The following is a 22,510-nucleotide window of genomic DNA, read 5'->3' on the forward strand; positions in this document are numbered from 1 at the left end:
ACAGGGTTCCATTCATAGAACACAGGGTTCTATTAATAGAACACAAGGTTTTATTCATAGAACACATGGTTATATTTATAGATCATGGGTGGTTTCCATTCAGAGAACACATCATTTCATTCCTAAAACACAGTGTTCTATTCATAGAACACAGGGTTCCATTTATAGAACACAGGGTTCTATTCATAGAACACAAGGTTTTATTCATAGAACAGATGGTTATATTTATAGATCACGGGTGGTTTCCATTCAGAGAACACATGGTTTCATTCATAAAACACAGGGTTCTATTCATAGAACACAGGGTTCCATTCATAGAACACAGGGTTCTATTAATAGAACACAAGGTTTTATTCATAGAACACATGGTTATATTTATAGATCACGGGTGGTTTCCATTCAGAGAACACATGGTTTCATTCATAAAACCCAGGGTTCTATTCATAGAACACAGGGTTCCATTCATAGAACACAGGGTTCTATACATAAAACACAAGGTTTTATTCATAGAACACATGGTTATATTTATAGATCACGGGTGGTTTCCATTCAGAGAACACATGGTTTCATTCATAAAACGCAGGGTTCTATTCATAGAACACAGGGTTCCATTCATAGAACACAGGGTTCTATTAATAGAACACAAGGTTTTATTCATAGAACACATGGTTATATTTATAGATCACGGGTGGTTTCCATTCAGAGAACACATAATTTCATTGATAAAACACAGGGTTCTATTCATAGAACACAGGGTTCCATTTATAGAACACAGAGTTCTATTCATAGAACACAAGGTTTTATTCATAGAACAGATGGTTATATTTATAGATCACGGGTGGTTTCCATTCAGAGAACACATGGTTTCATTCATAAAACCCAGGGTTCTATTCAAAGAACACAGGGTTACATTCATAGAACACAGGGTTCTATTAATAGAACACAAGGTTTTATTCATAGAACACATGGTTATATGTATAGATTATGGGTGGTTTCCATTCAGAGAACACATAATTTAATTCATAAAACACAGGGTTCTATTCATAGAACACAGGGTTCCATTCATAGAACACATGGTTCTATTCATAGAACACAAGGTTTTATTCATAGAACAGATGGTTATATTTATAGATCACGGGTGGTTTCCATTCAGAGAACACATGGTTTCATTCATAAAACACAGGGTTCTATTCATAGAACACAGGGTTCCATTCATAGAACACATGGTTCTATTAATAGAACACAAGGTTTTATTCATAGAACACATGGTTATATTTATAGATCACGGGTGGTTTCCATTCAGAGAACACATAATTTCATTCATAAAACACAGGGTTCTATTCATAGAACTCAGGGTTCCATTTGTAGAACACAGGGTTCTATTCATAGAACACAAGGTTTTATTCATAGAAAAGATGGTTATATTTATAGATCACGGGTGGTTTCCATTCAGAGAACACATGGTTTCATTAATAAAACACAGGGTTCTATTCACAGAACACAGGGTTCCATTCATAGAACACAGGGTTCTATACATAGAACACAAGGTTTTATTCATAGAACACATGGTTATATTTATAGATCACGGGTGGTTTCCATTCAGAGAACACATAATTTCATTAATAATACACAGGGTTCTATTCATAGAACACAGGGTTCCATTAATAGAACACAGGGTTCTATTCATAGAACACAAGGTTTTATTCATAGAACAGATGGTTATATTTATAGATAACGGGTGGTTTGCATTCAGAGAACACATGGTTTCATTCATAAAACACAGGGTTCTATTCATAGAACACAGGGTTCCATTCATAGAACACAGGGTTCTATTAATAGAACACAAGGTTTTATTCATAGAACACATGGTTATATTTATAGATCATGGGTGGTTTCCATTCAGAGAACACATAATTTCATTCCTAAAACACAGTGTTCTATTCATAGAACACAGGGTTCCATTTATAGAACACAGGGTTCTATTCATAGAACACAAGGTTTTATTCATAGAACAGATGGTTATATTTATAGATCACGGGTGGTTTCCATTCAGAGAACACATGGTTTCATTCATAAAACACAGGGTTCTATTCATAGAACACAGGGTTCCATTCATAGAACACAGGGTTCTATTAATAGAACACAAGGTTTTATTCATAGAACACATGGTTATATTTATAGATCACGGGTGGTTTCCATTCAGAGAACACATAATTTCATTCATAAAATACAGGGTTCTATTCATAGAACACAGGGTTCCATTTATAGAACACAGGGTTCTATTCATAGAACACAAGGTTTTATTCATAGAACAGATGGTTATATTTATAGATCACGGGTGGTTTCCATTCAGAGAACACATGGTTTCATTCATAAAACCCAGGGTTCTATTCATAGAACACAGGGTTCCATTCATAGAACACAGGGTTCTATACATAGAACACAAGGTTTTATTCATAAAACACATGGTTATATTTATAGATCACGGGTGGTTTCCATTCAAAGAACACATAATTTCATTAATAAAACACAGGGTTCTATTCATAGAACACAGGGTTCCATTCATAGAACACAGGGTTCTATTAATAGAACACAAGGTTTTATTCATAGAACACATGGTTATATTTATAGATCATGGGTGGTTTACATTCAGAGAACACTTAATTTCATTCATAAAACACAGGGTTCTATTCATAGAACACAGGGTTCCATTCATAGAACACAGGGTTCTATTCATAGAACACAAGGTTTTATTCATAGAACAGATGGTTATATTTATAGATCACGGGTGGTTTCCATTCAGAGAACACATGGTTTCATTCATAAAACACAGGGTTCTATTCATAGAACACAGGGTTCCATTCATAGAACACAGGGTTCTATTAATAGAACACAAGGTTTTATTCATAGAACACATGGTTATATTTATAGATCACGGGTGGTTTCCATTCAGAGAACACATAATTTCATTCCTAAAACACAGTGTTCTATTCATAGAACACAGGGTTCCATTTATAGAACACAGGGTTCTATTCATAGAACACAAGGTTTTATTCATAGAACAGATGGTTATATTTATAGATCACGGGTGGTTCCCATTCAGAGAACACAAGGTTTCATTCATAAAACACAGGGTTCTATTCATAGAACACAGGGTTCCATTCATAGAACACAGGGTTCTATTAATAGAACACAAGGTTTTATTCATAGAACACATGGTTATATTTATAGATCACGGGTGGTTTCCATTCAGAAAACACATGGTTTAATTAATAAAACACAGGGTTATATTCATAGAACACAGGGTTCCATTCATAGAACACAGGGTTCTATTAAGAGAACACAAGGTTTTATTCATAGAACACATGGTTATATTTATAGATCATGGAAGGTTTCCATTCAGAGAACACATAATTTAATTCATAAAACACAGGGTTATATTCATAGAACACAGGGTTCCATTCATAGAACACATGGTTCTATTCATAGAACACAAGGTTTTATTCATAGAACAGATGGTTATATTTATAGATCACGGGTGGTTTCCATTCAGAGAACACATGGTTTCATTCATAAAACACAGGGTTCTATTCATAGAACACAGGGTTCCATTCATAGAACACATGGTTCTATTAATAGAACACAAGGTTTTATTCATAGAACACATGGTTATATTTATAGATCACGGGTGGTTTCCATTCAGAGAACACATAATTTCATTCATAAAACACAGGGTTCTATTCATAGAACACAGGGTTCCATTTATAGAACACAGGGTTCTATTCATAGAACACAAGGTTTTATTCATAGAACAGATGGTTATATTTATAGATCACGGGTGGTTTCCATTCAGAGAACTCATGGTTTCATTCATAAAACACAGGGTTCTATTCATAGAACACAGGGTTCCATTCATAGAACACAGGGTTCTATTAATAGAACACAAGGTTTTATTCATAGAACACATGGTTATATTTATAGATCACGGGTGGTTTCCATTCAGAGAACACATAATTTCATTAATAAAACACAGGGTTCTATTCATAGAACACAGGGTTCCATTTATAGAACACAGGGTTCCATTAATAGAACAAAAGGTTTTATTCATAGAACACATGGTTATTATTATAGATCATGGGTGGTTTCCATTCAGAGAACACTTAATTTCATTCATAAAACACATCGTTCTATTCATAGAACACATGGTTCCATTCATAGAACACAGGGTTCTATTAATAGAACACAAGGTTTTATTCATAGAACACATGGTTATATTTAGAGATCATGGCTGGTTTCCATTCAGAGAACACTTAATTTCATTCATAAAACACAGGGTTCTATTCATAGAACACAGGGTTCCAATCATAGAACACAGGGTTCTATACATAGAACACAAGGTTTTATTCATAGAACACATGGTTATATTTATAGATCACGGGTGGTTTCCATTCAGAGAACACATGGTTTCATTCATAAAACACAGGGTTCTATTCATAGAACACAGGGTTCCATTCATAGAACACAGGGTTCTATTAATAGAACACAAGGTTTTATTCATAGAACACATGGTTATATTTATAGATCACGGGTGGTTTCCATTCAGAGAACACTTAATTTCATTCATAAAACACAGGGTTCTATTCATAGAACACAGGGTTCCATTTAAAGAACACAGGGTTCTATTCATAGAACACAAGGTTTTATTCATAGAACAGATGGTTATATTTATAGATCACGGGTGGTTTCCATTCAGAGAACACATGGTTTCATTCATAAAACACAGGATTCTATTCATAGAACACAGGGTTCCATTCATAGAACACAGGGTTCTATTTATAGAACACAAGGTTTTATTCATAGAACACATGGTTATATTTATAGATCACGGGTGGTTTCCATTCAGAGAACACATAATTTAATTCATAAAACACAGGGTTCTATTCATAGAACACAGGGTTCCATTCATAGAACACAGGGTTCTATTAATAGAACACAAGGTTTTATTCATAGAACACATGGTTATATTTATAGATCACGGGTGGTTTCCATTCAGAGAACACATAATTTCATTCCTAAAACACAGTGTTCTATTCATAGAACACAGGGTTCCATTTATAGAACACAGGGTTCTATTCATAGAACACAAGTTTTTATTCATAGAACACATGGTTATATTTATAGATCACGGGTGGTTTCCATTCAGAGAACACATGGTTTCATTCATAAAACACAGGGTTCTATTCATAGAACACAGGGTTCCATTCATAGAAAACAGGGTTCTATTAATAGAACACAAGGTTTTATTCATAGAACACATGGTTATATTTATAGATCACGGGTGGTTTCCATTCAGAGAACACATAATTTCATTCATAAAACACAGGGTTCTATTCATAGAACACAGGGTTCCATTTATAGAACACAGGGTTCTATTCATAGAACACAAGGTTTTATTCATAGAACAGATGGTTATATTTATAGATCACGGGTGGTTTCCATTCAGAGAACACATGGTTTCATTCATAAAACACAGGGTTCTATTCATAGAACACAGGGTTCCATTCATAGAACAGAGGGTTCTATACATAGAACACAAGGTTTTATTCATAGAACACATGGTTATATTTATAGATCACGGGTGGTTTTCATTCAGAGAACACATAATTTCATTAATAAAACACAGGGTTCTATTCATAGAACACAGGGTTCCATTTATAGAACACAGGGTTCTATTCATAGAACACAAGGTTGTATTCATAGAACAGATGGTTATATTTATAGATCACGGGTGGTTTCCATTCAGAGAACACATGGTTTCATTCATAAAACACAGGGTTCTATTCATAGAACACATGGTTCCATTCATAGAACACAGGGTTCTATTAATAGAACACAAGGTTTTATTCATAGAACACATGGTTATATTTATAGATCACGGGTGGTTTCCATTCAGAGAACACATAATTTCATTCATAAAACACAGGGTTCTATTCATAGAACACAGGGTTCCATTTATAGAACACAGGGTTCTATTCATAGAACACAAGGTTTTATTCATAGAACAGATGGTTGTATTTATAGATCACGGGTGGTTTCCATTCAGAGAACACATGGTTTCATTCATAAAACACAGGGTTCTATTCATAGAACACAGGGTTCCATTCATAGAACACAGGGTTCTATACATAGAACACAAGGTTTTATTCATAGAACACATGGTTATATTTATAGATCACGGGTGGTTTTCATTCAGAGAACACATAATTTCATTAATAAAACACAGGGTTCTATTCATAGAACACAGGGTTCCATTTATAGAACACAGGGTTCTATTCATAGAACACAAGGTTGTATTCATAGAACAGATGGTTATATTTATAGATCACGGGTGGTTTCCATTCAAAGAACACATGGTTTCATTCATAAAACACAGGGTTCTATTCATAGAACACATGGTTCCATTCATAGAACACAGGGTTCTATTAATAGAACACAAGGTTTTATTCATAGAACACATGGTTATATTTATAGATCACGGGTGGTTTCCATTCAGAGAACACATAATTTCATTCATAAAACACAGGGTTCTATTCATAGAACACAGGGTTCCATTTATAGAACACAGGGTTCTATTCATAGAACACAAGGTTTTATTCATAGAACAGATGGTTATATTTATAGATCACGGGTGGTTTCCATTCAGAGAACTCATGGTTTCATTCATAAAACACAGGGTTCTATTCATAGAACACAGGGTTCCATTCATAGAACACAGGGTTCTATTAATAGAACACAAGGTTTTATTCATAGAACACATGGTTATATTTATAGATCACGGGTGGTTTCCATTCAGAGAACACATAATTTCATTCCTAAAACACAGTGTTCTATTCATAGAACACAGGGTTCCATTTATAGAACACAGGGTTATATTCATAGAACACAAGGTTTTATTCATAGAACAGATGGTTATATTTAAAGATCACGGGTGGTTTCCATTCAGAGAACACATGGTTTCATTCATAAAACACATGGTTCTATTCATAGAACACAGGGTTCCATTCATAGAACACAGGGTTCTATTAATAGAACACAAGGTTTTATTCATAGAACACATGGTTATATTTATAGATCACGGGTGGTTTCCATTCAGAGAACACATAATTTCATTCATAAAACACAGAGTTCTATTTATAGAACACAGGGTTCCATTTATAGAACACAGAGTTCTATTCATAGAACACAAGGTTTTATTCATAGAACAGATGGTTATATTTATAGATCACGGGTGGTTTGCATTCAGAGAACACATGGTTTCATTCATAAAACCCAGGGTTCTATTCAAAGAACACAGGGTTACATTCATAGAACACAGGGTTCTATTAATAGAACACAAGGTTTTATATATAGAACACATGGTTATATGTATAGATTATGGGTGGTTTCCATTCAGAGAACACATAATTTAATTCATAAAACACAGGGTTCTATTCATAGAACTCAGGGTTCCATTTGTAGAACACAGGGTTCTATTCATAGAACACAAGGTTTTATTCAAAGAAAAGATGGTTATATTTATAGATAACGGGTGGTTTCCATTCAGAGAACACATGGTTTCATTCATAAAACACAGGGTTCTATTCATAGAACACAGGGTTCCATTCATAGAACACAGGGTTCTATTAATAGAACACAAGGTTTTATTCATAGAACACATGGTTATATTTATAGATCACGGGTGGTTTCCATTCAGAAAACACATGGTTTAATTAATAAAACACAGGGTTATATTCATAGAACACAGGGTTCCATTCATAGAACACAGGGTTCTATTAATAGAACAGAAGGTTTTATTCATAGAACACATGGTTATATTTATAGATCATGGGTGGTTTCCATTCAGAGAACACATAATTTAATTCATAAAACACAGGGTTCTATTCATAGAACACAGGGTTCCATTCATAGAACACAGGGTTCTATTCATAGAACACAAGGTTTTATTCATAGAACAGATGGTTATATTTATAGATCACGGGTGGTTTCCATTCAGAGAACACATGGTTTAATTCATAAAACACAGGGTTCTATTCATAGAACACAGGGTTCCATTCATAGAACACATGGTTCTATTAATAGAACACAAGGTTTTATTCATAGAACACATGGTTATATTTATAGATCACGGGTGGTTTCCATTCAGAGAACACATAATTTCATTCATAAAACACAGGGTTCTATTCATAGAACACAGGGTTCCATTTATAGAACACAGGGTTCTATTCATAGAACACAAGGTTTTATTCATAGAACAGATGGTTATATTTATAGATCACGGGTGGTTTCCATTCAGAGAACTCATGGTTTCATTCATAAAACACAGGGTTCTATTCATAGAACACAGGGTTCCATTCATAGAACACAGGGTTCTATTAATAGAACACAAGGTTTTATTCATAGAAAACATGGTTATATTTATAGATCACGGGTGGTTTCCATTCAGAGAACACATAATTTCATTCCTAAAACACAGTGTTCTATTCATAGAACACAGGGTTCCATTTATAGAACACAGGGTTCTATTCATAGAACACAAGGTTTTATTCATAGAACAGATGGTTATATTTAAAGATCACTCGTGGTTTCCATTCAGAGAACACATGGTTTCATTCAGAAAACACAGGGTTCTATTCATAGAACACAGGGTTCCATTCATAGAACACAAGGTTTTATTCATAGAACACATGGTTATATTTATAGATCACGGGTGGTTTCCATTCAGAGAACACATAATTTCATTAATAAAACACAGGGTTCTATTCATAGAACACAGGGTTCCATTTATAGAACACAGGGTTCTATTAATAGAACACAAGGTTTTATTCATAGAACACATGGTTATATTTATAGATCATGGGTGGTTTCCATTCAGAGAACACTTAATTTCATTCATAAAACACAGGGTTCTATTCATAGAACACAGGGTTCCATTCATAGAACACAGGGTTCTATTAATAGAACACAAGGTTTTATTCATAGAACACATGGTTATATTTATAGATCATGGCTGGTTTCCATTCAGAGAACACTTAATTTCATTCATAAAACACAGGGTTCTATTCATAGAACACAGTGTTCCATTCATAGAACACAGGGTTCTATACATAGAACACAAGGTTTTATTCATAGAACACATGGTTATATTTATAGATCACGGGTGGTTTCCATTCAGAGAACACATGGTTTCATTCATAAAACACAGGGTTCTATTCATAGAACACAGGGTTCCATTCATAGAACACAGAGTTCTATTAATAGAACACAAGGTTTTATTCATAGAATACATGGTTATATTTATAGATCACGGGTGGTTTCCATTCAGAGAACACATAATTTAATTCATAAAACACAGGGTTCTATTCATAGAACACAGGGTTCCATTCATAGAACACAAGGTTTTATTCATAGAACACATGGTTATATTTATAGATCACGGGTGGTTTCCATTCAGAGAACACATAATTTCATTAATAAAACACAGGGTTCTATTCATAGAACACAGGGTTCCATTCATAGAACACAGGGTTCTATTAATAGAACACAAGGTTTTATTCATAGAACACATGGTTATATTTATAGATCATGGCTGGTTTCCATTCAGAGAACACTTAATTTCATTCATAAAACACAGGGTTCTATTCATAGAACACAGTGTTCCATTCATAGAACACAGGGTTCTATACATAGAACACAAGGTTTTATTCATAGAACACATGGTTATATTTATAGATCACGGGTGGTTTCCATTCAGAGAACACATGGTTTCATTCATAAAACACAGGGTTCTATTCATAGAACACAGGGTTCCATTCATAGAACACAGAGTTCTATTAATAGAACACAAGGTTTTATTCATAGAACACATGGTTATATTTATAGATCACGGGTGGTTTCCATTCAGAGAACACTTAATTTCATTCATAAAACACAGGGTTCTATTCATAGAACACAGGGTTCCATTTATAGAACACAGGGTTCTATTCATAGAACACAAGGTTTTATTCATAGAACAGATGGTTATATTTATAGATCACGGGTGGTTTCCATTCAGAGAACACATGGTTTCATTCATAAAACACAGGGTTCTATTCATAGAACACAGGGTTCCATTCATAGAACACAGGGTTCTATTAATAGAACACAATGTTTTATTCATAGAATACATGGTTATATTTATAGATCACGGGTGGTTTCCATTCAGAGAACACATAATTTAATTCATAAAACACAGGGTTCTATTCATAGAACACAGGGTTCCATTCATAGAACACAAGGTTTTATTCATAGAACACATGGTTATATTTATAGATCACGGGTGGTTTCCATTCAGAGAACACATAATTTCATTAATAAAACACAGGGTTCTATTCATAGAACACAGGGTTCCATTTATAGAACACAGGGTTCTATTAATAGAACACAAGGTTTTATTCATAGAACACATGGTTATATTTATTATTCACGGGTGGTTTCCATTCAGAGAACACATGGTTTCATTCATAAAACACAGGGTTCTATTCATAGAACACAGGGTTCCATTCATAGAACACAGGGTTCTATTAATAGAACACAAGGTTTTATTCATAGAACACATGGTTATATTTATAGATCACGGGTGGTTTCCATTCAGAGAACACTTAATTTCATTCATAAAACACAGGGTTCTATTCATAGAACACAGGGTTCCATTTATAGAACACAGGGTTCTATTCATAGAACACAAGGTTTTATTCATAGAACAGATGGTTATATTTATAGATCACGGGTGGTTTCCATTCAGAGAACACATGGTTTCATTCATAAAACACAGGGTTCTATTCATAGAACACAGGGTTCCATTCATAGAACACAGGGTTCTATTAATAGAACACAAGGTTTTATTCATAGAATACATGGTTATATTTATAGATCACGGGTGGTTTCCATTCAGAGAACACATAATTTAATTCATAAAACACAGGGTTCTATTCATAGAACACAGGGTTCCATTCATAGAACACAGGGTTCTATTAATAGAACACAAGGTTTTATTCATAGAACACATGGTTATATTTATAGATCACGGGTGGTTTCCATTCAGAGAACACATAATTTCATTCCTAAAACACAGTGTTCTATTCATAGAACACAGGGTTCCATTTATAGAACACAGGGTTCTATTCATAGAACACAAGGTTTTATTCATAGAACAGATGGTTATATTTATAGATCACGGGTGGTTTCCATTCAGAGAACACATGGTTTCATTCATAAAACACAGGGTTCTATTCATAGAACAAAGGGTTCCATTCATAGAAAACAGGGTTCTATTAATAGAACACAAGGTTTTATTCATAGAACACATGGTTATATTTATAAATCACGGGTGGTTTCCATTCAGAGAACACATAATTTCATTCATAAAACACAGGGTTCTATTCATAGAACACAGGGTTCCATTTATAGAACACAGGGTTCTATTCATAGAACACAAGGTTTTATTCATAGAACAGATGGTTATATTTATAGATCACGGGTGGTTTCCATTCAGAGAACACATGGTTTCATTCATAAAACACAGGGTTCTATTCATAGAACACAGGGTTCCATTCATAGAACACAGGGTTCTATACATAGAACACAAGGTTTTATTCATAGAACACATGGTTATATTTATAGATCACGGGTGGTTTTCATTCAGAGAACACATAATTTCATTAATAAAACACAGGGTTCTATTCATAGAACACAGGGTTCCATTTATAGAACACAGGGTTCTATTCATAGAACACAAGGTTGTATTCATAGAACAGATGGTTATATTTATAGATCACGGGTGGTTTCCATTCAGAGAACACATGGTTTCATTCATAAAACACAGGGTTCTATTCATAGAACACAGGGTTCCATTCATAGAACACAGGGTTCTATTAATAGAACACAAGGTTGTATTCATAGAAAACATGGTTATATTTATAGATTACGGGTGTTTTCCATTCAGAGAACACATAATTTAATTCATAAAACACAGGGTTCTATTCATAGAACACAGGGTTCCATTTGTAGAACACAGGGTTCTATTCATAGAACACAAGGTTTTATTCATAGAAAAGATGGTTATATTTATAGATCACGGGTGGTTTCCATTCAGAGAACACATGGTTTCATTCATAAAACACAGGGTTCTATTCATAGAACACAGGGTTCCATTCATAGAACACAGGGTTCTATTAATAGAACACAAGGTTTTATTCATAGAACACATGGTTATATTTATAGATCACGGGTGGTTTCCATTCAAAGAACACATAATTTCATTCATAAAACACAGGGTTCTATTCATAGAACACAGGGTTCCATTTATAGAACACAGGGTTCTATTCATAGAACACAAGGTTTTATTCATAGAACAGATGGTTATATTTATAGATCACGGGTGGTTTCCATTCAGAGAACACATGGTTTCATTCATAAAACACAGGGTTCTATTCATAGAACGCAGGGTTCCATTCATAGAACACAGGGTTCTATACATAGAACACAAGGTTTTATTCATAGAACACATGGTTATATTTATAGATCACGGGTGGTTTTCATTCAGAAAACACATAATTTCATTAATAAAACACAGGGTTCTATTCATAGAACACAGGGTTCCATTTATAGAACACAGGGTTCTATTCATAGAACAGATTGTTATATTTATAGATCACGGGTGGTTTCCATTCAGAGAACACATAATTTCATTCCTAAAACACAGTGTTCTATTCATAGAACACAGGGTTCCATTTATAGAACACAGGGTTCTATTCATAGAACACAAGGTTTTATTCATAGAACAGATGGTTATATTTATAGATCACGGGTGGTTCCCATTCAGAGAACACATGGTTTCATTCATAAAACACAGGGTTCTATTCATAGAACACAGGGTTCCATTCATAGAACACAGGGTTCTATTAATAGAATACAAGGTTTTATTCATAGAACACATGGTTATATTTATAGATCACGGGTGGTTTCCATTCAGAGAACACAAAATTTCATTCATAAAACACAGGGTTCTATTCATAGAACACAGGGTTCCATTTATAGAACACAGGGTTCTATTCATAGAACACAAGGTTTTATTCATAGAACAGATGGTTATATTTATAGATCACGGGTGGTTTCCATTCAGAGAACTCATGGTTTCATTCATAAAACACAGGGTTCTATTCATAGAACACAGGGTTCCATTCATAGAGCACATGGTTCTATTAATAGAACACAAGGTTTTATTCATAGAACACATGGTTATATTTATAGATCACGGGTGGTTTCCATTCAGAGAACACATAATTTCATTCCTAAAACACAGTGTTCTATTCATAGAACACAGGGTTCCATTTATAGAACACAGGGTTCTATTCATAGAACACAAGGTTTTATTCATAGAACAGATGGTTATATTTAAAGATCACGGGTGGTTTCCATTCAGAGAACACATGGTTTCATTCATAAAACACAGGGTTCTATTCATAGAACACAGGGTTCCATTCATAGAACACAGGGTTCTATACATAGAACACAAGGTTTTATTCATAGAACACATGGTTATATTTATAGATCACGGGTGGTTTCCATTCAGAGAACACTTAATTTCATTCATAAAACACAGGGTTCTATTCATAGAACACAGGGTTCCATTCATAGAACACAGGGTTCTATTCATAGAACACAAGGTTTTATTCATAGAACAGATGGTTATATTTATAGATCACGGGTGGTTTCCATTCAGAGAACACATGGTTTCATTCATAAAACACAGGGTTCTATTCATAGAACACAGGGTTCCATTCATAGAACACAGGGTTCTATTAATAGAACACAAGGTTTTATTCATAGAACACATGGTTATATTTATAGATCATGGGTGGTTTCCATTCAGAGAACACATAATTTCATTCCTAAAACACAGTGTTCTATTCATAGAACACAGGGTTCCATTTATAGAACACAGGGTTCTATTCATAGAACACAAGGTTTTATTCATAGAACAGATGGTTATATTTATAGATCACGGGTGGTTTCCATTCAGAGAACACATGGTTTCATTCATAAAACACAGGGTTCTATTCATAGAACACAGGGTTCCATTCATAGAACACAGGGTTCTATTAATAGAACACAAGGTTTTATTCATAGAACACATGGTTATATTTATAGATCACGGGTGGTCTCCATTCAGAAAACACATAATTTCATTCATAAAACACAGGGTTCTATTCATAGAACACAGGGTTCCATTTATAGAACACAGGGTTCTATTCATAGAACACAAGGTTTTATTCATAGAACAGATGGTTATATTTATAGATCACGGGTGGTTTCCATTCAGAGAACACATGGTTTCATTCATAAAACCCAGGGTTCTATTCATAGAACACAGGGTTCCATTCATAGAACACAGGGTTCTATACATAGAACACAAGGTTTTATTCATAGAACACATGGTTATATTTATAGATCACGGGTGGTTTCCATTCAAAGAACACATAATTTCATTAATAAAACACAGGGTTCTATTCATAGAACACAGGGTTCCATTCATAGAACACAGGGTTCTATTAATAGAACAAAAGGTTTTATTCATAGAACACATGGTTATATTTATAGATCATGGGTGGTTTCCATTCAGAGAACACATGGTTTCATTCATAAAACACAGGGTTCTATTCATAGAACACAGGGTTCCATTCATAGAACACAGGGTTCTATTAATAGAACACAAGGTTTTATTCATAGAACACATGGTTATATTTATAGATCACGGGTGGTTTCCATTCAGAGAACACATAATTTCATTCCTAAAACACAGTGTTCTATTAATAGGACACAGGGTTCCATTTATAGAACACAGGGTTCTATTCATAGAACACAAGGTTTTATTCATAGAACAGATGGTTATATTTATAGATCACGGGTGGTTCCCATTCAGAGAACACAAGGTTTCATTCATAAAACACAGGGTTCTATTCATAGAACACATGGTTCCATTCATAGAACACAGTGTTCTATTAATAGAACACAAGGTTTTATTCATAGAACACATGGTTATATTTATAGATCACGGGTGGTTTCCATTCAGAGAACACATAATTTCATTCATAAAACACAGGGTTCTATTCATAGAACACAGGGTTCCATTTATAGAACACAGGGTTCTATTCATAGAACACAAGGTTTTATTCATAGAACAGATGGTTATATTTATAGATCACGGGTGGTTTCCATTCAGAGAACTCATGGTTTCATTCATAAAACACAGGGTTCTATTCATAGAACACAGGGTTCCATTCATAGAACACAGGGTTCTATTAATAGAACACAAGGTTTTATTCATAGAACACATGGTTATATTTATAGATCACGGGTGGTTTCCATTCAGAGAACACATAATTTCATTCATAAAACACAGGGTTCTATTCATAGAACACAGGGTTCCATTTATAGAACACAGAGTTCTATTCATAGAACACAAGGTTTTATTCATAGAACAGATGGTTATATTTATAGATCACGGGTGGTTTCCATTCAGAGAACACATGGTTTCATTCATAAAACCCTGGGTTCTATTCATAGAACACAGGGTTACATTCATAGAACACAGGGTTCTATACATAGAACACAAGGTTTTATTCATAGAACACATGGTTATATTTATAGATCACGGGTGGTTTCCATTCAGAGAACACATAATTTCATTAATAAAACACAGGGTTCTATTCATAGAACACAGGATTCCATTCATAGAACACAGGGTTCTATTAATAGAACACAAGGTTTTATTCATAGAACACATGGTTATATTTATAGATCATGGGTGGTTTCCATTCAGAGAACACTTAATTTCATTCATAAAACACAGGGTAATATTCATAGAACACAGGGTTCCATTCATAGAACACAGGGTTCTATTAATAGAACACAAGGTTTTATTCATAGAACACATGGTTATATTTATAGATCATGGGTGGTTTCCATTCAGAGAACACATAATTTCATTCCTAAAACACAGTGTTCTATTCATAGAACACAGGGTTCCATTTATAGAACACAGGGTTCTATTCATAGAACACAAGGTTTTATTCATAGAACAGATGGTTATATTTATAGATCACGGGTGGTTTCCATTCAGAGAACACATGGTTTCATTCATAAAACCCAGGGTTCTATTCATAGAACACAGGGTTCCATTCATAGAACACAGGGTTCTATACATAGAACACAAGGTTTTATTCATAGAACACATGGTTATATTTATAGATCACGGGTGGTTTCCATTCAAAGAACACATAATTTAATTCATAAAACACAGGGTTCTATTCATAGAACACAGGGTTCCATTCATAGAACACAGGGTTCTAATAATAGAACACAAGGTTTTATTCATAGAACACATGGTTATATTTATAGATCACGGGTGGTTTCCATTCAGAGAACACTTAATTTCATTCATAAAACACAGGGTTCTATTCATAGAACACAGGGTTCCATTCATAGAACACAGGGTTCTATTCATAGAACACAAGGTTTTATTCATAGAACAGATGGTTATATTTATAGATCACGGGTGGTTTCCATTCAGAGAACACATGGTTTCATTCATAAAACACAGGGTTCTATTCATAGAACACAGGGTTCCATTCATAGAACACAGGGTTCTATTAATAGAACACAAGGTTTTATTCATAGAACACATGGTTATATTTATAGATCACGGGTGGTTTCCATTCAGAGAACACATAATTTAATTCATAAAACACAGGGTTCTATTCATTGAACACAGGGTTCCATTCATAGAACACAGGGTTCTATTAATAGAACACAAGGTTTTATTCATAGAACACATGGTTATATTTATAGATCACGGGTGGTTTCCATTCAGAGAACACATAATTTCATTCCTAAAACACAGTGTTCTATTCATAGAACACAGGGTTCCATTTATAGAACACAGGGTTCTATTCATAGAACACAAGGTTTTATTCATAGAACACATGGTTATATTTATAGATCACGGGTGGTTTCCATTCAGAGAACACATAATTTCATTCCTAAAACACAGTGTTCTTTTCATAGAACACAGGGTTCCATTCATAGAACACAGGGTTCTATACATAGAACACAAGGTTTTATTCATAGAACACATGGTTATATTTATAGATCACGGGTGGTTTTCATTCAGAAAACACATAATTTCATTAATAAAACACAGGGTTCTATTCATAGAACACAGGGTTCCATTTATAGAACACAGGGTTCTATTCATAGAACACAAGGTTTTATTCATAGAACAGATGGTTATATTTATAGATCACGGGTGGTTTCCATTCAGAGAACACATGGTTTCATTCATAAAACACAGGGTTCTATTCATAGAACACAGGGTTCCATTCATAGAACACAGGGTTCTATTAATAGAACACACGGTTTTATTCATAGAACACATGGTTATATTTATAGATCACGGGTGGTTTCCATTCAGAGAACACAGAATTTCATTCCTAAAACACAGTGTTCTATTCATAGAACACAGGGTTCCATTTATAGAACACAGGGTTCTATTCATAGAACACAAGGTTTTATTCATAGAACAGATGGTTATATTTATAGATCACGGGTGGTTCCCATTCAGAGAAAACAAGGTTTCATTCATAAAACACAGGGTTCTATTCATAGAACACATGGTTCCATTCATAGAACACAGGGTTCTATTAATAGAACACAAGGTTTTATTCATAGAACACATGGTAATATTTATAGATCACGGGTGGTTTCCATTCAGAGAACACATAATTTCATTCATAAAACACAGGGTTCTATTCATAGAACACAGGGTTCCATTTATAGAACACAGGGTTCTATTCATAGAACACAAGGTTTTATTCATAGAACAGATGGTTATATTTATAGATCACGGGTGGTTTCCATTCAGAGAACACATGGTTTCATTCATAAAACACAGGGTTCTATTCATAGAACACAGGGTTCCATTCATAGAACACAGGGTTCTATTAATAGAACACAGGGTTCTATTAATAGAACACAAGGTTGTATTCATAGAAACATGGTTATATTTATAGATTACGGGTGTTTTCCATTCAGAGAACACATAATTTAATTCATAAAACACAGGGTTCCATTTATAGAACACAGGGTTCTATTCATAGAACACAAGGTTTTATTCATAGAACACATGGTTATATTTATAGATCACGGGTGGTTTCCATTCAGAGAACACATGGTTTCATTCATAAAACACAGGGTTCTATTCATAGAACACAGGGTTCCATTCATAGAACACAGGGTTCTATTAATAGAACACAAGGTTTTATTCATAGAACAGATTGTTATATTTATAGATCACGGGTGGTTTCCATTCAGAGAACACATAATTTCATTCCTAAAACACAGTGTTCTATTCATAGAACACAGGGTTCCATTTATAGAACACAGGGTTCTATTCATAGAACACAAGGTTTTATTCATAGAACAGATGGTTATATTTATAGATCACGGGTGGTTTCCATTCAGAGAACACATGGTTTCATTCATAAAACACAGGGTTCTATTCATAGAACACAGGGTTCCATTCATAGAACACAGGGTTCTATTAATAGAATACAAGGTTTTATTCATAGAACACATGGTTATATTTATAGATCACGGGTGGTTTCCATTCAGAGAACACAAAATTTCATTCATAAAACACAGGGTTCTATTCATAGAACACAGGGTTCCATTTATAGAACACAGGGTTCTATTCATAGAACACAAGGTTTTATTCATAGAACAGATGGTTATATTTATAGATCACGGGTGGTTTCCATTCAGAGAACTCATGGTTTCATTCATAAAACACAGGGTTCTATTCATAGAACACAGGGTTCCATTCATAGAGCACAGGGTTCTATTAATAGAACACAAGGTTTTATTCATAGAACACATGGTTATATTTATAGATCACGGGTGGTTTCCATTCAGAGAACACATAATTTCATTCCTAAAACACAGTGTTCTATTCATAGAACACAGGGTTCCATTTATAGAACACAGGGTTCTATTCATAGAACACAAGGTTTTATTCATAGAACAGATGGTTATATTTAAAGATCACGGGTGGTTTCCATTCAGAGAACACATGGTTTCATTCATAAAACCCTGGGTTCTATTCATAGAACACAGGGTTCCATTCATAGAGCACAGGGTTCTATTAATAGAACACAAGGTTTTATTCATAGAACACATGGTTATATTTATAGATCACGGGTGGTTTCCATTCAGAGAACACATAATTTCATTCCTAAAACACAGTGTTCTATTCATAGAACACAGGGTTCCATTTATAGAACACAGGGTTCTATTCATAGAACACAAGGTTTTATTCATAGAACAGATGGTTATATTTATAGATCACGGGTGGTTTCCATTCAGAGAACTCATGGTTTCATTCATAAAACACAGGGTTCTATTCATAGAACACAGGGTTCCATTCATAGAACACAGGGTTCTATTAATAGAACACAAGGTTTTATTCATAGAACACATGGTTATATTTATAGATCACGGGTGGTTTCCATTCAGAGAACACATAATTTCATTCATAAAACACAGGGTTCTATTCATAGAACACAGGGTTCCATTTATAGAACACAGAGTTCTATTCATAGAACACAAGGTTTTATTCATAGAACAGATGGTTATATTTATAGATCACGGGTGGTTTCCATTCAGAGAACACATGGTTTCATTCATAAAACCCTGGGTTCTATTCATAGAACACAGGGTTACATTCATAGAACACAGGGTTCTATACATAGAACACAAGGTTTTATTCATAGAACACATGGTTATATTTATAGATCACGGGTGGTTTCCATTCAGAGAACACATAATTTCATTAATAAAACACAGGGTTCTATTCATAGAACACAGGGTTCCATTCATAGAACACAGGGTTCTATTAATAGAACACAAGGTTTTATTCATAGAACACATGGTTATATTTATAGATCATGGGTGGTTTCCATTCAGAGAACACTTAATTTCATTCATAAAACACAGGGTTCTATTCATAGAACACAGGGTTCCATTCATAGAACACAGGGTTCTATTAATAGAACACAAGGTTTTATTCATAGAACACATGGTTATATTTATAGATCATGGGTGGTTTCCATTCAGAGAACACTTAATTTCATTCATAAAACACAGGGTTCTATTCATAGAACACAGGGTTCCATTCATAGAACACAGGGTTCTATTCATAGAACACAAGGTTTTATTCATAGAACAGATGGTTATATTTATAGATCACGGGTGGTTTCCATTCAGAGAACACATGGTTTCATTCATAAAACACAGGGTTCTATTCATAGAACACAGGGTTCCATTCATAGAACACAGGGTTCTATTAATAGAACACAAGGTTTTATTCATAGAACACATGGTTATATTTATAGATCACGGGTGGTTTCCATTCAGAGAACACAGAATTTCATTCCTAAAACACAGTGTTCTATTCATAGAACACAGGGTTCCATTTATAGAACACAGGGTTCTATTCATAGAACACAAGGTTTTATTCATAGAACAGATGGTTATATTTATAGATCACGGGTGGTTCCCATTCAGAGAACACAAGGTTTCATTCATAAAACACAGGGTTCTATTCATAGAACACATGGTTCCATTCATAGAACACAGGGTTCTATTAATAGAACACAAGGTTTTATATATAGAACACATGGTAATATTTATAGATCACGGGTGGTTTCCATTCAGAGAACACATAATTTCATTCATAAAACACAGGGTTCTATTCATAGAACACAGGGTTCCATTTATAGAACACAGGGTTCTATTCATAGAACACAAGGTTTTATTCATAGAACAGATGGTTATATTTATAGATCACGGGTGGTTTCCATTCAGAGAACACATGGTTTCATTCATAAAACCCTGGGTTCTATTCATAGAACACAGGGTTACATTCATAGAACACAGGGTTCTATACATAGAACACAAGGTTTTATTCATAGAACACATGGTTATATTTATAGATCACGGGTGGTTTCCATTCAGAGAACACATAATTTCATTAATAAAACACAGGGTTCTATTCATAGAACACAGGGTTCCATTCATAGAACACAGGGTTCTATTAATAGAACACAAGGTTTTATTCATAGAACACATGGTTATATTTATAGATCATGGGTGGTTTCCATTCAGAGAACACTTAATTTCATTCATAAAACACAGGGTTCTATTCATAGAACACAGGGTTCCATTCATAGAACACAGGGTTCTATTAATAGAACACAAGGTTTTATTCATAGAACACATGGTTATATTTATAGATCATGGGTGGTTTCCATTCAGAGAACACTTAATTTCATTCATAAAACACAGGGTTCTATTCATAGAACACAGGGTTCCATTCATAGAACACAGGGTTCTATTCATAGAACACAAGGTTTTATTCATAGAACAGATGGTTATATTTATAGATCACGGGTGGTTTCCATTCAGAGAACACATGGTTTCATTCATAAAACACAGGGTTCTATTCATAGAACACAGGGTTCCATTCATAGAACACAGGGTTCTATTAATAGAACACAAGGTTTTATTCATAGAACACATGGTTATATTTATAGATCACGGGTGGTTTCCATTCAGAGAACACAGAATTTCATTCCTAAAACACAGTGTTCTATTCATAGAACACAGGGTTCCATTTATAGAACACAGGGTTCTATTCATAGAACACAAGGTTTTATTCATAGAACAGATGGTTATATTTATAGATCACGGGTGGTTCCCATTCAGAGAACACAAGGTTTCATTCATAAAACACAGGGTTCTATTCATAGAACACATGGTTCCATTCATAGAACACAGGGTTCTATTAATAGAACACAAGGTTTTATTCATAGAACACATGGTAATATTTATAGATCACGGGTGGTTTCCATTCAGAGAACACATAATTTCATTCATAAAACACAGGGTTCTATTCATAGAACACAGGGTTCCATTTATAGAACACAGGGTTCTATTCATAGAACACAAGGTTTTATTCATAGAACAGATGGTTATATTTATAGATCACGGGTGGTTTCCATTCAGAGAACTCATGGTTTCATTCATAAAACACAGGGTTCTATTCATAGAACACAGGGTTCCATTCATAGAACACAGGGTTCTATTAATAGAACACAAGGTTTTATTCATAGAACACATGGTTATATTTATAGATCACGGGTGGTTTCCATTCAGAGAACACTTAATTTCATTCATAAAACACAGGGTTCTATTCATAGAACACAGGGTTCCATTTATAGAACACAGGGTTCTATTCATAGAACACAAGGTTTTATTCATAGAACAGATGGTTATATTTATAGATCACGGGTGGTTT

This window comes from Crinia signifera, chromosome 4 (genome assembly GCF_055691185.1).
Source record: "Crinia signifera chromosome 4, ASM5569118v1, whole genome shotgun sequence".
Classification (NCBI taxonomy): Eukaryota; Metazoa; Chordata; class Amphibia; order Anura; family Myobatrachidae; genus Crinia; species Crinia signifera.